Consider the following 15,557-nt stretch of genomic DNA (forward strand, 5'->3'; position numbering starts at 1 on the left):
GAAGAGGAGCATAGAACCTGATGATGCATATTAGCAATTTTTTTACCCAGAAATCAATTAAACCAGTGGTGCAATATTTCTTTCTATCGTGCCTCCTGGTGGCCGAAGCGACCGCTCTTTTTCCTCCCATAACTGACTTAGCGTCTTTTCCTTTCCATGCCCTACTGTTACTACTCCCGATTCCTAAACCATAAAAATCCACCAGCTGCATCTCTCTTGTCCCGATCCCTCCAGCTCCATCTCTCCTCCTCCTGTTCTACACTCGCCGTCCGCTGTCTCGACGCACGGCCACCCGCACCAATCGGTACCAGCAGCAGTGGACAACTGCTACAGGGCAGTCGCTCACTCCCCGGCTCGCCAATCGATAGGTCTTGGCCGTGGGCTAGACAGATTTCTTCGATTGCTAACTTTCGATGGTTCTCCCGCTACCTACCCACATGAATCGCTAATGACTTGTTCTTACCCTATTGTGTATTGTTTTCCCCACTATTTTGAATCACTTTTTCTTCATAGAGGACACAGGCGGCTGATGGCTCCGACAGTGGATTTAGTATGGCATTAGAAGATATGTTCCATGCTGCCCGATGCCTACCCATCCGTAGATGCGTGACAGAATCATGTCTTTTGCTAAGAGTATCTTCAGCTACGCCCTCAACAGGCCTTTTCCAGGCGTTTTTGCTGTGCCGGCGTCGAAAAAACGGCCCAGTCGCGTCCCCAGAAACTCGTTTTTCGCCGGCTCGGGCCGAAACTGGTGCCGGCGGACCCAGGCCGAACCCGGCTTACTGGGACGCCTGGGGCGCCGGCACAAGCGAAAAGGGCGCGTGGGTCCGCCCTGTCGGCGAGGCGAGCGCCTCTTCCCGCCGTTTCTTCCCGCGTTTTCCCCACTTCCCTCGCGTACTCTTCCTTCCTCCCGCCAATCTCCCTCCCGCTCGCCTCCCTCCGAGCCGGCCGCCATGCCACCGAAGAAGTACGTCGCCCCCCGCGCGGCGGCAACCGCGACCGCCTCCGTCGCCCAGCCGAAGCAGAGGAAGCCGAGCGCGCCGCCGATCAAGCCACCGGGCATGTCAAACGCCGAGTGGAGGGTCAGAGTTCAGCGGCGGGAGGCTGTCACCACCGACCGGCGGAACAGGGCCATCGCCAAGAAGGCCCGTGACAACGCGACGTGCGCGGCTGCGGCTGCCTCGGCGGACCAAGTCGAGGCCGAGGCGACTCGCGCGGGGTTGATGAATCCACCCGGAAGCCACGCCCAGTACGCGCCCTGGGGCCAGCAAGGCGTCGGCTCTCCGCAGCCATGGGGATCGCCCTCGCCGGGCTACGCTGACGGGGACGCGCACGGTGGGTTCAACCCAAACATCACCTTCCCCCATGGATACCCGGCCCAGCGCACGCCGAACTGTGGCTTGCGATCGCCCGACTTGTGACGTCTTTTGTGAGCGAGAACGACGAAATCGAATTTTTCGCGTCCTGGGGGCGGCGCCTGGGGGCGTGACTGGGAGCTAGGTCGCCCCAGGGGCCGAACTAGCGCTGGTTCGCCCCAGACCGTCCTTTTTTAGCGCCCTGGGGGCCGAACGGCTGGAGATGCTCTAAGGAATCAAACAAAATCCGCTGTCGGCCGTCCGACGCCTACCCAATGGCAGATGCGTGACAGGGCCATCTCTTCGCTCAGGAATCAAACAAACTCTGCTACCTAGGCTGCACGACAGGCCGGCGAGGCGAGCGATGTTGTGGACCAAAACAACGGCTACTGCTCCGGTGGGTCTTCAGGTTCACCCCGTGGATCTCCAATCAGGCGCAGACTGTTAGATCTGGGGATGACGACATAGTTTATCCCGGCTGAAGCCGAGGCTTGCGAGTTGCGACTCCACCGCGTTCGCTCACTGTCGTGTTGATGGATGCTGGGGAGTCTGCGTTGTACGTCGCAACTGAAGCCGGCGCAAGCAGGGTCTGTTGGAAATATGAGCAAATTACTACGAGATTTAATCCGAATAAACAGAAGATAAATCATGACCATAGCAGCAGAGATTAAACTAATCATGCGAACTAGCATAGCAGATGAACATATCACATCTAGGGCACATACTAGAAGCATGAATTCTACCACGATCTCGAACAGGAAGGATAGAATCACATACGGTGCAGCGGGTGCAGCACCGCCGGCGTTGACGTTGTCGCACATGTCGTCGAGGACGAGGTTGCCGAGGTCGGGGAAGAAGTCGTCGTTCGCGAAGTCGTCGCTGCCAGCAGTCGCGCGAGTGCGCTCCCCAAAAACCTGATCGCCCCTCTCCCGTACAGGATCACGAGAGGCGGGGTTCCGGAGGCCTGCTGTCCCTTCTTGCGGTACACGCCGGAAGGAGGAATGGAGAAGACTTGCTTGGCGGCGCAATGATTTGAAACGGTGGTGAGAAACCATACGAAGCGGCGGCGACTAGGGTAGACGTCTGCTTGACTATATAGTGCGGGCCGGGTAGGTCATGGGAGTAAACCCCACGTCCGAGTCGTCACGATCCAAAAGAATCGGAAACGGTTCAGTAATTAACGCGTCCGTTAATTATTAATTAATGACTCATTAATTTTCCCATGCAGCAAAAATATAGACAACGTGCATAGCTCTGTCCTCGGCTCGGCTCAATCCCGCAACCCGCGGCGCGTTGTGACGAGGCGTGGCGTGGCGAGGCGAGCGAGGAGGAGGAGCGCGTGTGTAGGTCTCCTCTTCTCATGCTCATACAAGTGGTAGAAGAGCTCACCTTATAAAGAGGTGCAACTCTCTCTCAACTTCCTGGGTGGGACTAAACTTTAGCCTCACTCACTCCACTCACATGTGTGCATGAATGGGCCAAGAGAATTTCAGAATTTTAGTTGGGCTTTGGGCCAAAAGCCTACTAGCAAAATTCCAACTTGATCACATCTCATCATTTAGTTCCAAAACATTGTTTTATATATCGGTGCTTAGTGGAGACTGTGAAGTTGAACTTCCACTTAGAAATTTATGCTACACTAGATCACAACTTGAATAGTGGACTATGCCTTGAACTACAAGTTTTCTGTGAAACTAGTTTCACACAAATTCTTGACCGATACTGGGCTGCCGCAAGGCTTCCGCGCGGGTGGAGCGTATAAGTCATACTCCAGGGCCTTTCATGAATTTATTAGAGAACACCCAATTCTCACAGACTGCGACGTTAACAGTCAAATTCATATAGGTGTGTTCCTCAGAAGATGTTCTGCAGGACAACATCTCTGCTTACCCGAATAAGCCACTTGGAACACATTAAGATAAGTATCAACCTGCCATGCAGATCAGGAGAGTATTGCATCTTCACGGAGTGGGATAATTAATATAGGGATACTCTCCTCCCAGCTGACCAACAGCTTGTCTCCCACTTCTACTTCACGGGATCTCTGATCACATAGAGTGGGTTACCACTATGGACAACTCATGCGGTGGGTCTCAAACCCATCTCCATCGATGCATTATCTATCACATTACGTGATAGACCCTTTGTGAAGGGATCTGCCAAGTTTTTCGACGTTTGGATATAATCCATTGTAGTAACTCCGGAGTTCCTCAATTTTCTGACAGATTTTAGTCTCCTCTTCACATGCCTCGAGGACTTCATATTTTTCTTAGAACTGTTTATCTTGAAGATCACAGTTTGATTATCACAGTTCATCAGGATAGGGGGTATTGGTTTTTCAACCATAGGTAAGTCCATCAAGAGTTCATGAAGCCACTCTGCTTCAACAGTGGCAGTGTCTAATGTTGTGAGTTCTGTTTCCATAGTTGACCTTGTTAAGATGGTCTGCTTGCAAGACTTCCAGGAAACAGCGCCACCACCAAGTGTAAAAACATAACCACTTGTGGCCTTAATCTCATCAGCATCAGATATCCAGTTTGAGTCACTATAACCCTCCAGTACCCTTGGATACCCGGTGTAGTGAATCCCATAGCTCGCGGTGCCTTTCAAATAGCGCATAACTCTCTCAAGCGCATGCCAATGATCATCTCCCAGTTTTGACACAAACCGACTCAGCTTGCTCATAGCAAAAGAGATGTCAGGCCTCGTGGCACTCGCCAAATATATAAGCGATCCAATAATCTGAGAATACCTCAGCTGATCTCTAGCAATCCGTTGATTCTTTCGAAGCAACACACTAGCATCATATAGAGTTGGAGAAGGCGTGCAGTCGCTATACCCAAAACGACTCAAGACCTTTTCCACATAATGAGACTAAAGCAGTGTGATCCCACCATTCTCATCTCTCAACAGCTTGATTTTTAAGATAACATCAGCTACTCCTAGATCCTTCATCTCAAAACAGCGAGATAAGAAATCCTTAACCTCCTTGATTAAATCAAGTTTGGTTCCAAAGATCAATACGTCGTCGACATACAGACAAAGAATAACTCCTTCGCCCCCACCATAGTGATAGTACACGCACTTGTCACCATCGTTTACTACAAAGCCGGCAGCAGTTAATGTTCTTTCGAACTTCTCATGCCACTCCTTAGGAGCTTGTTTAAGGCCATATAAAGACTTTAATAACTTGCACACCTTTCCTTCCTGACCAGGTACTACAAAACCATCTGGCTAATCCATGTAAATTTCCTCCTTCAACTCTTCATTGAGGAAAGCCGTCTTAACGTCCATTTGATGAATGAGAAGACCATGTGAGGCAGCCAGTGATAGTAGCACCCGAATTGTGGTCAGTCTAGCCACGGGTGAGTAAGTATTAAAGAAGTCTTCACCTTCTTTCTGGGAATAACCCTTGGCCACAAGCCGTGCCTTGTACTTTTCAATCGTACCATCAGGTCTAAGCTTCTTCTTGAACACCCACTTACATCCTACAGGTTTGCACCCATAAGGACGGTCAGTGATCTCCCAGGTACCATTAGCTAAGATGGAATCCATCTCGCTACGTATAGCTTCCTTCCAGTAGTCAGCATCAGGAGATGCATAGGCTTCTGAAATAGTCCTGGGTGTGTCATCCACGAGGTACACAATGAAATCATCACCAAAAGACATTGCAGTCCTCTGTCTCTTAATTCTCACAGGAGTTCCATTGTTACCCTCAATAGGATTCTCAACGTGTTCCATCGCAATGGTGGGTTCAGGAATTACAGTGAATTCCTCACTAGATGGAGTAGGTATCTCCTGATTTGATGAACTCGACATATCCTTCATAGGAAATATGTCCTCAAAGAAAGTTGCATCATTTGATTCCATAATCGTACCAACATGCATGTCGGATACCTCAGATTTTATTATCAAAAATTTATAGCCGATGCTATGAAAAGCATAGCCCAGAAGAACACAATCTACGATTTTTGGTCCAAGCTTGCGCTTCTTGGGAATTGGTATATTGACTTTCGCCAAACAACCCCAAGTACGTAGGAAAGAGAGTTTCAACCTTTTCCTTTCCCATTCCTAAAATGGAGTAATGGTCTTATGCTTTGTGGGAACTCGGTTTAGGACATGACACGCAGTCATTAGCGCCTCCCCCCACCATTCCTTGGATAGACCCGAAGTGTCTAACATGGTGTTAACCATATCAGTTAGAGTTCGGTTCTTTCTTTCGGCTACCCCATTTGACTGGGGTGAGTACGGAGGCGTCCTCTCATGGATTATACCATGTTCCGCACAAAACAGATCAAATTCATTGGAAAAATACTCTCCACTACGATCGGACCTAAGCCGTTTAATTTTTCGATCAAGTTGGTTCTCTGCCTCAGCTTTATAGTTTTTAAAGAAAGTCAAAGCCTCATCTTTTGATTTCAGAAGATACACATAACAATATCTAATGGAGTCATCAATAAATGTCATGAAGTATCTCTTTCCACCTTTTGTCAACACGCCATTCATCTCAGAAAGATCAGAATGTATAAGCTCTAGTGGCGCCAAGTCTCTTGCCTCTGCAGTCTTATGGGACTTGCGAGGTTGCTTAGCTTGCACACATACTTGGCACTTGGAGCCTTTGACAGTAGAGATTTTTGGAATTATATTCATGTTGGCTAACCGCGTCATGCAACCAAAGTTAATATGACAGAGTCGTGAATGCCAAATATCAGACTCATTATTGTGGCAAACATTATTAATAACTTTAGTGCAAATATCTGACAAAGATAGGCGGAACAAGCCTCCGCACTCATAGCCTTTTCCAACAAATTATCCACACTTAGAAATTACAACTTTATTGGATTCGAAAACCAACTTAAAACCATCTCGACATAAACGGGAACCGCTAACGAGATTTTTATTGATGGACGGCACATGATGAACGTTCTTCAGACGCACAGTCTTCCCAGAAGTAAACTTCAGATCGACCGTACCAACACCTCGAACGATGGCATGTGACCCGTTCCCCATCAGCATGGGTGAAGTCCCTGTTGCCTGGTAAGAAGAAAACATGGAGGCGTCAGCACAAACATGTACATTGGCACCGGTGTCAATTAACCAATCAGGGGATTGAAATGCTGAAAGGATGGTAGGAAAAATACCGTACCCTGATTCCTTCATATCAGTATCACCGATGACAACATTAGCGGACTTGCCGCTCTTCTCATGTTCGCGCTCCTCAAAGCGGTTAGGACACTTCGGAGTCCAGTGATTAGGACCACCGCAGACATGGCAAAGTCCCTTCCCCTTCTTATAAGAATTCTTCTTGAAGTTGGTAGAATGTGATGGCTTGTTCTTTGTATCAAACTTGCCTTTGCCCTGAGTTTTGTTTTTATTGTTTTTGAACTTGTTGGGCTGGGAGTTCTTCTTCTGTACCATGTGGGCAGTAGAACCTCCCTCAGCAACTCGAGCACGTGTGTCCTTTGCTCTCGCCTTCTCTTCAACATCAAGAGTACCAATGAGATTCGCAACGGAAAACTCCTGTCTCTTGTGTTTCAGGGAAGTAGCAAAATTATTCCACGAAGGTGGAAGCTTGGCAATGATGCCTCCGGCAACAAATTTGTCCAGCAATACACACTTGAAGTACTCAAGTTCTTTTGCGAGCGACTGTATCTCATGAGCCTACTGTACAACAGGGCGCTCATCAATCATCTTGTATTCATAGAATTGCTCCATGACGTACAACTCGCTGCCGGCGTCCGAGGCACCAAACTTGGCCTCGAGCGCAGCCCACATGTCCTTGCCGTTGTCAAACGACATATACGAATCCACAATGGAGTCATCAAGAACACTCAGAAGAGCGCCTTTAAAGAGGGTATCGATCTTCTCAAAAGCTTCCAACTGTGCTGGATTAAGATCGCCCTCAGGCTTGCCCTTGGTGGCGTCATAGCATCCCATGGTCTGAAACCAGTAGACTGCTCTCGTGCGCCACCTCTTATATTGCGCCCCCTTAAAGGCAGGCGGCTTCAGATGCGCAGCAAAACCACTCGGAGTAAATTGCCTATAATCAGGTTTTTGGATTGTTGGAAATATGAGCAAATTACTACAAGATTTAATCCGAATAAACAGAAGATAAATCATGACCACAGCAGCAGAGATTAAACTAATCATGCGAACTAGCATAGCAGATGAACATATCACATCTAGGGCACATACTAGAAGCATGAATTCTACCATGATCTCGAACAGGAAGGATAGAATCACATACGGTGCAGCGGGTGCAGCACCGCCGGCGTTGACGTTGTCGCCCATGTCGTCGAGGACGAGGTTGCCGAGGTCGGGGAAGAAGTCGTCGTTCACGAAGTCGTCGCTGCCAGCAGTAGCGCGAGTGCACTCCCCAAAAACCTGATCGCCCCTCTCCCGTACAGGATCACGAGAGGCGGGGTTCCGGAGGCCTGCTGTCCCTTCTCGCGGTGCACGCCGGAAGGAGGGATGGAGAAGACTTGCTTGGCGGCGCAATGATCTGAAACGGTGGTGAGAAACCATACGAAGCGGCGGCGGCTAGGGTAGACGTCTGCCTGACTATATAGTGCGGGCCGGGTAGGTCATGGGAGTAAACCCCACGTCCGAGTCGTCACGATCCAAAAGAATCGGAAACGGTTCAGTAATTAACGCGTCCGTTAATTATTAATTAATGACTCATTAAGTTTCCCATGCAGCAAAAATATAGACAACGTGCATAGCTCTGTCCTCGGTTTGGGTCAATCCCACAACCCGCGGCGCGGCGTGGAGGAAGAGCGCGCGTGTAGGTCTCCTCTTCTCATGCTCATACAAGTGGTAGAAGAGCTCATCTTATAAAAAGGTGCAACTTTCTCTTAACTTCCGGGGTGGGACTAAACTTTAGCCTCACTCACTCCACTCACATGTATGCATGAATGGGCCAAGAGAATTTCAAAATTTTAGTTGGGCTTTGGGCCAAAAGCCTAGTAGCAAAATTCCAACAAGGTCGTTAGACTTTTCTCCTGCTCACCACCCTCCACTGTCACCTCGACCCGTGCTGCTTCCCGTCGCCGCCAAGAGGTTACACTGGTGAGCACCTCGATTCAATCCATTATTTCCGCTGGGTTCTAGGTACTCTAGGTTCCATTGTGTTGCTTATAATATTTATCAGAGCCGATCACCTTCGTTCAGAGCTACATTGATGATATTCTTCTGCTTTAACCAAGGTTGAAAAAGTGGCAAGGTCACACAATAAAAAAATGGCGAAGTGGTTACCATCACCCGAGGGAATGATTAAATCAATCTGGACGGGGCCGTGGCGAAGAAACCCGGCCAAGGAGCGGCACCGGCAATATCTCGGGAAGTTGGGAGGTGTGGTGTGATGGACCCTGATATAATGGAAGGCATAGCCTGCTGTGAGGTCTGGGTGCTTGCTCAACGATGATTAGAAATAGCCTCTGATGCAGTGAATGTGGTGAGAGATATCAACTTTGGGAGTTATGCCAGTACATCAAAGAGGAGTTTCTGGAGACGACATATATTTGTGTGCATGAAGGACGTACATCAAACAACGAAACTCATCAGCTAGATCCTTTGTTTATTTATTAGATTGGTAGGCATATTTGGCTGCTAGTCTAATAATTCTATGATTGTACCTTAGGGTTATTGCTATATACAAGAGCCGGCCATTTTCACTTAAAAAGGTAGATCATTTGGAATCCAGGATGACATTTTCAGTTCTTTGGTCGATTTTGCAGACTATATGTAAGCTAGGACATGTAGATTCACAAAAGATGTTGTCATACAAGTGTCCAGTGAAGAAAAGAGTGGTGACTTTTAGTGCAAATCAAAATGATCTATATGATATGATTAAGACCCTAAATATTCTCTAGATTTTGTTTAAATTTCGCAGAACAATAAACTGCATCAATGCAATGGGTCACCGCTACTTTGAATTTTACCAAGTGTTACTATAAGGAGTGATTTAGATCTTGACATGCGGTTTGACTATGTTCATAAGAAGACCATGCTATTACAGGAATCCGTAGCTCCTGGGTTTTCCAATATCTTATTCTTTTTAATTATCTTAATCATCATGCTGGTGTCGCGTGTTACAATACAAGCATATACAAAACCCGCTGCATGTAAATGAAATTTATCATATAAATGATTATAATTATTAACATGTTCAACGGAATAAAATTTCGCAGCAACGCGTGGGGTATCATCTAGTATCTATTAAATCTGCACAAACTATTACCAGCATATCCTTTGAAAACAGTTGTGTAACTCCAGCAAGTCTGTCCCGGGCAGCTCGGATATATGCATCCACGGAGCTGAGTGCGGTAAACTCCTGCTCGATGAACACTGGAGCCCGCATGGCCTCTTTCAGTCGACGATGGTTCATCATGCTCTCCACCTCGGAATTCGAGACGGATACGCCATCCAAATCCTCATGTGGGGGCGGATCTGGCACTATGTCGGCTCTCGTTATGGTTGACGAGTCCGGTGCCGGATTGACTGATATTCGACTAGCAGGGCGTTTTCCCACGGTTTGCCGCGTGCTCCTCCTGAAATAAAGGTAGAGGAAAAATTTAACAATCCGATTTCATGCTTAGGCACACATCAGAGGACATACCTCTTTGAAGAAGGAGGGAGCTCAACAGCGCTCCCGATTTCCTTTCGTTTTGAAAGACGACCCTATGCAGAGGCCGTTCTCGAGGGAGTGCGGCCTGTCGAGCGCCGATCCTACGAAGTACAGTTTAAGTACAATTAACAAGGTGCAAGTAGGGGTTTCTTTTTGAGGAAGCCTTTTTACTTACAATGGAGAAAGGGTAAGGGCGGGGGTAGTCGGCCGTGATGGCCACCTCCGAGCCATCAAGGCTCGCTTGATAAAATACTCTGTCATCAAACTCTAAGTATATATCCTGATCCTCATGGAAGCCGGGGTCTTCATTGCGAGCATGGTCTTCTGGCTGCAGGGAGGAACAATGAATGTTCTCAACCTCCTTCCTCCATGACTGTTTTAAGACAACAAGAACAATTTGATTAGGCTTACCTTGATAACGAGGTGGAACAGTGCTGATAATCAGAAAAACTTACCCATTCAATGGGGTTGTACATGGAAAAGCCTTCTCGGCAGTTTAAGCGAAGGAAGTCTTCTTTCTCCCCCTTGTACAGATCGGCCAGAATTATGGCCAGTTTGGCTGGAGTATCTAGGCCCTTGCGTCTGTAGCGAGATGCGTCGTCTTCTCTGTTATAACACCATAAAGGAGTTACTCTAGACTGAAGGGGCTGAATGCATCGTTTTATTGCGATAGCCATAACTTCGACTATCGAGAGCTCGTAATGAGCCAGTAATCTGACCTTACTGACCAACCTCTTTACTTTCGCACTATCTTCCTCCTTGGGACTCCGGGGACACCAATTGAGGCGTTTCTTTAAAGAAGCACTAGAGAATTCGGGAAGGCCACGCCGAACTTGGTCCAGAAGGGGAACGTCCTCAATATAAAACCATTTCGAAGACCACTCCTAGGATACCTCCTTGGGAGTTCCAATAGGGTAGCCTGATCCGGCTATGCGCCATACTTCGGCGCCGCCCACTTCAAATATGGAACCCCCTTGACGGCGAGGGACGAGGCAGAAGAACTTCCTCCATAGTTCGAAATGTTCCTCGCAGCCTAGAAACAGTTCGCAGAAGGCTACAAAGCCCGAGATGTGTAGAATCGAACCTGGGGTGAGGTTGTGCAATTGGATTCCGTGGAACTCCAACAGGCCTCTGAGAAAGGGATGGATTGGGAATCCTAAGCCCCGCAAGAGAAATGAAACGAAGCATACCCTCTCCTCCTTGTTGGGGTTAGGGAAATTTTCTGCTAACACATCATTGCCGATCGAGGCTAATCCAGCTCGCACAGGGACTAGATCTGCGAGAGGGAGATATCACTGTGTCTGAAGACGACTCAGCTGAAGATGGGACACGGAGCAGCTCCACCAATCACCCTCTTGAGGGCCATGAGGGCGCGAAGAAGAACTAGGAGCGCTGGCCATGTTTTGAAGTTTTTCCGTGGCTAGTCCTGATGCTCTCTGCACGATGTGGATGGCACTTGGGGATCTGACCTCTTTATATAGATGCCGTCCCTGTGTGGTCCAGGGCTTTTTGGTAAAAAATTATTATGTACCATTCGCATTCGCCCGGCACGTGGAAATCGAGGCAACGACAGGGAAGGAGTCATAAAGGCGGAACATGAAAGTCATGGCCGGACTGTTAGCCGTCCAAGGTATGATGAAGAACCAGCCTTGCAAAAGCCGAAGACGTAAGCCGGAGACTACATCGTCGTTTGAAGGCCAGTTCGGGGGCTACTGAGAGAGTCCTGGATTAGGGGGTCCTCGGGTGTCCGGGCTATTTGATATGGGCCGGACTGATGGGCCGAGAAGATACAAGCAAAAGACTTTCCCCCGTGTCCGGGTAGGACTCCTATATGCGTGGAAGGCAAGTTTGGTGTCCGGATATGTTATTTTCTTCCCTCACAAACCGACTCTGTACAACCCTAGACCCCTCCGGTGTGTATATAAACCGGAGTGTTTAGTCCATAGAGGTCATCAGAATTCTCATAGGCTAGACAGCTAGGGTTTAGTCATTACGATCTCGAGGTAGATCAAGTCTTGTAACCCCTATACTCATCGAATACAATCGAGCAGGACGTAGGGTTTTACCTCCATTAAGAGGGCCCGAACCTGGGTAAACATTGTGTCCCACTTGTCCCTTGTTACCATCAATCCCCAGACGCACAATTCGGGACCCCCTACATGAGATCTGCCGGTTTTGACACCAACAACCACCTTCTGTGGGGTGGCCCGGTCGAGAGCATCGCACGCTTTCCACTTCTCGATCTTGGCTTGGGCGAAATGAGAGGCAAGCGCCTCCTTCTCCTTTGCAAGAGCACGGATGATGGACGTCGTGCAGCCGTGCACCTCCCATATGCATGTGTGGAGTCAAGAGCACGACCGCCTCCTCATGCTTCCTTGGCGGCAGCGGCATGACGGACACCCGATGAGATCAACATCATGACGATTGCGGGTCACAGTGGGTGTAGAAAGATACATGCATCGAGGGTAGGTGTCAACCATACCATTTTAAATGAGAGGTGAGGGGTGATATGCCTCAAACGTATCATAATTGCGTAGTTTTGACATCAATTTCTATTATTTTGAACTAACATATTAACTCGTGACAAGTGTCATTTAATGTTTTCTACTAGTTTTGGACTTTTCAGGGAAATCAATTTTACGAGGACAAAAAAAATCAATAAAAAAAGTGTCGCGAAGTTTCAAGAGAGGATGGGGCCAGAGGCAACTGAGCCCACCAGAGGGCCCCCACATACCTCATGTGGGATGTTGGCACGTCTAGGGGCACGTACCTCTCGGCACTGCCTCTCGACGGCTCTGCCTTTATATACTCTCAAAATCATTGTCATAGTTATTGAAGATATTTTTGTTGTTGGTTCCTCTTTGTTTCTTGAAGAACCAATCTGAAGGCTTGTCTAGTACCCTGATAGAGGAGTTTATCACGGAAAATGCCTACATCAATTTTGCTACCAAACCTAAAAAAGATTATGGAGCATGGCAATTTGCCCGGTGTTAATCATGGCCTTGACGGGATAGTGACAACTCGTGTTGTATTGTTTGGGCTGCCCAGATTTACCATCAACAGACACTGGCGACGAAAGCATGGGATTGTCAGATCGCCTCCAAATTGTGATTTCGATGGTGGCGTCTTGTACCGCCCCACGATCAATGGCTTCCTCGGTGGCTTTTTGGTTGGTGTGTGTATGACTTTCAACCCATGTCAGGGTCATACACACTTGCATCTTTTTCGGTGGCTGCAACTCCTCAATGAGGATTAATGTTACTCTTTTTTTTTCCTTTTCATCTATCGGCATAGCGTTGGTCTTCTTTGATGCTTCAGTGTTGGAAATAACCAAACGTGCGTGGTGCCATGTCCGGGTCGTACATGGAGCTTGCAGGATTAGAACTCGTAACCGTGTAGGTCCTGACTACTACATATACGTAGCCCTTGTAATCTGCCCAGAGCCCCCGTTGAGCGTGTACGTACGTGTGTTTACCAGCCGACGGAATCGATCGACCGCTGTACGTGCGTTCCGTGTGCTAACTGGCTAGGGCTGGATTGATTAGTAAGATTGATCAAGCCAGGAAGATTAGCTCTGGTTGCACGTTCGTGGTGGTTGTCGTTGCCACTGATCGTCACCGTTGTGAAAAGTACTCGGCGTCGGCCGACAGAGCTAACACGGTGATCCAACAACTCTCACACCATGGCCGCCAGCCCGTCTGCCTCCCCGGCTCCCACCGGCGCGCCCGTCCGGGACACCATGTCCAGGCACTCAACGGTGCTCGTCAGGGGCACGCACCAGTTCAGCATCGTCGGCTTCAGTCTACACCAGAGGGCCGGCGTCGGAAACTTCATCCGATCCGATGCCTTTGAGGTCGGAGGTCACAGCTGGGCAATCAGATGCTACCCCGCCGGCAATAGAGAGGAAGAAGAAGGGTACCTATCACTGTACCTGGAGGTGTTGAGCACCCCTGCTTTAGAGAAGACCACTGTGAAGTACAGCTTCGAGATCAATGGCCCTGCCGGAACTTCGCCGCTTCTTGCCCAGCCGTGCGCATGGGACGACTTCACCACCGATAACATAACATGGGGGTACAAAAAGTATGTCAAGGTAGATTCTCTTGATTCGCGGTACTTGAGGAACGACTGCCTCGTAGTGCGTTGCACCGTCGAGGTTCAGGAGTCGAAGACCGGAGCGACCACGTCCAGCTCCATCGCGGTGCCGCCCTCCGGTATCCGCCAGGACCTCGCGCGGCTCCTGGACAGCAAGCGGGGGCCGGACGTGACCTTTCAGGTCGGCGGGAACGACTACGCCGCGCACAAGGCGGTGGTCGCGATGCGGTCGCCGGTCTTCTGCGCTCAGTTCTTCGGGGCACTGGCGGACAAGCCCGGCAGCCGCCACGTGAGGATCCACGACATGAAACCCGCGGCCTTCGAGGCCGTGCTCCACTTCATCTATACGGACGCCTTGCCCCCTGTCTTCAAGGACGACTCGAAGCAGAGCCACAGAGAGATGATGTGCGACTGGCTTGCGGCGGTGGACCGGTACGGCCTGGAGAGGATGAGGCTGCTGTGCGAGAGCGCGCTGCACGAGACCATTGACGTGGAGAACGCCGCGTGGACGCTGGAGCTGGCGGACCGGCACCATTGCCCACAGCTCAAGGCTTTCTGCGTGGATTACATCGTGTCTCCTGGTGTCCTGACGGATGTGATGGCAACCGAGGGGTACAAGCAGCTAAAGACGAATTGCCCATCTCTTCTTGTTGATGTCCTGGAGAAATTAACTTGGAAGTAGCGGGTAAAAATTGACGCATTGTTCATTGTAGTACGCTGCAAAGTCCGCAACACTACTTGTTGATGGTGTTTACTAATTTCGTTGCTTTGTGGACACTTGTGTTTGTCACTCACTTACCGTCGTTGATATCTTTATTTATGGGTCATCTTCTTTCTTTTCTTTTGCTTTTTCGAAGAATGGCCTTCTTAAGGCAACTTTGTTTCATCGGACAAGTACTGGAAAACTAATTTTTTCTCACTTTAGCAACTTGTAAGTTGCCTGAATTTTGAATCTGGGTAAGTTGATTTCTTGGTCGTGGATTTTTGCTCTGAGATTCACGCTCTACATTTTTTACCTGGCTTGTGCTGGGCTTGTTTTCTCTAACTGGCCCCATATCGATTAACTACTGGGCCAAAGCCCATTATCTGTGCGATCCAACCCATCTCTACTGAGACAAGGTAATTTCAGTGTTCGTTCCGCGTATCGGATGGTATTGCGGATGAAACTTAACCGAGAAGCGTGGATACAGGAAGAGGAGGGTTCCTCGTTTGGACAGACTGAGAGCAACAAGTGGAGTACGATCTGGCATATTCAGGTTCCGTCCAAACTGAGGATGTTTGTCAGGCGCCTTGCTAGGCAATCTATGCCTTGTGGAGAGGTTCTGAAGCATCGAAACATGGCAACAGAAGATACATGCATGCTATGTGGGGGGAGAGACACTTGGAAACACGCTTTGCTGAACTGCCCATTGGCGGCCGGTGTTTGGGCGCTCGCCCCAGATGATCTACTGGAGCCATTGATTGAGCGGCACGAGGATAGCGCT

The 15,557-nt window shown here is 49.0% G+C and overlaps 1 pseudogene; it reads left to right on the top strand.

The window, feature by feature from the left end:
• The first annotated feature begins 13,645 nt into the window (after positions 1–13,645).
• LOC125532375 (BTB/POZ and MATH domain-containing protein 3 pseudogene) lies at positions 13,646–14,764 on the top strand (annotated as a pseudogene).
• The last annotated feature ends 793 nt before the right edge of the window (positions 14,765–15,557 follow it).

The sequence above is a fragment of the Triticum urartu genome, chromosome 7A (genome assembly GCF_056163025.1).
Source record: "Triticum urartu cultivar PI428250 chromosome 7A, HENAU_Tu73, whole genome shotgun sequence".
In the NCBI taxonomy this organism is placed as follows: Eukaryota; Viridiplantae; Streptophyta; class Magnoliopsida; order Poales; family Poaceae; genus Triticum; species Triticum urartu.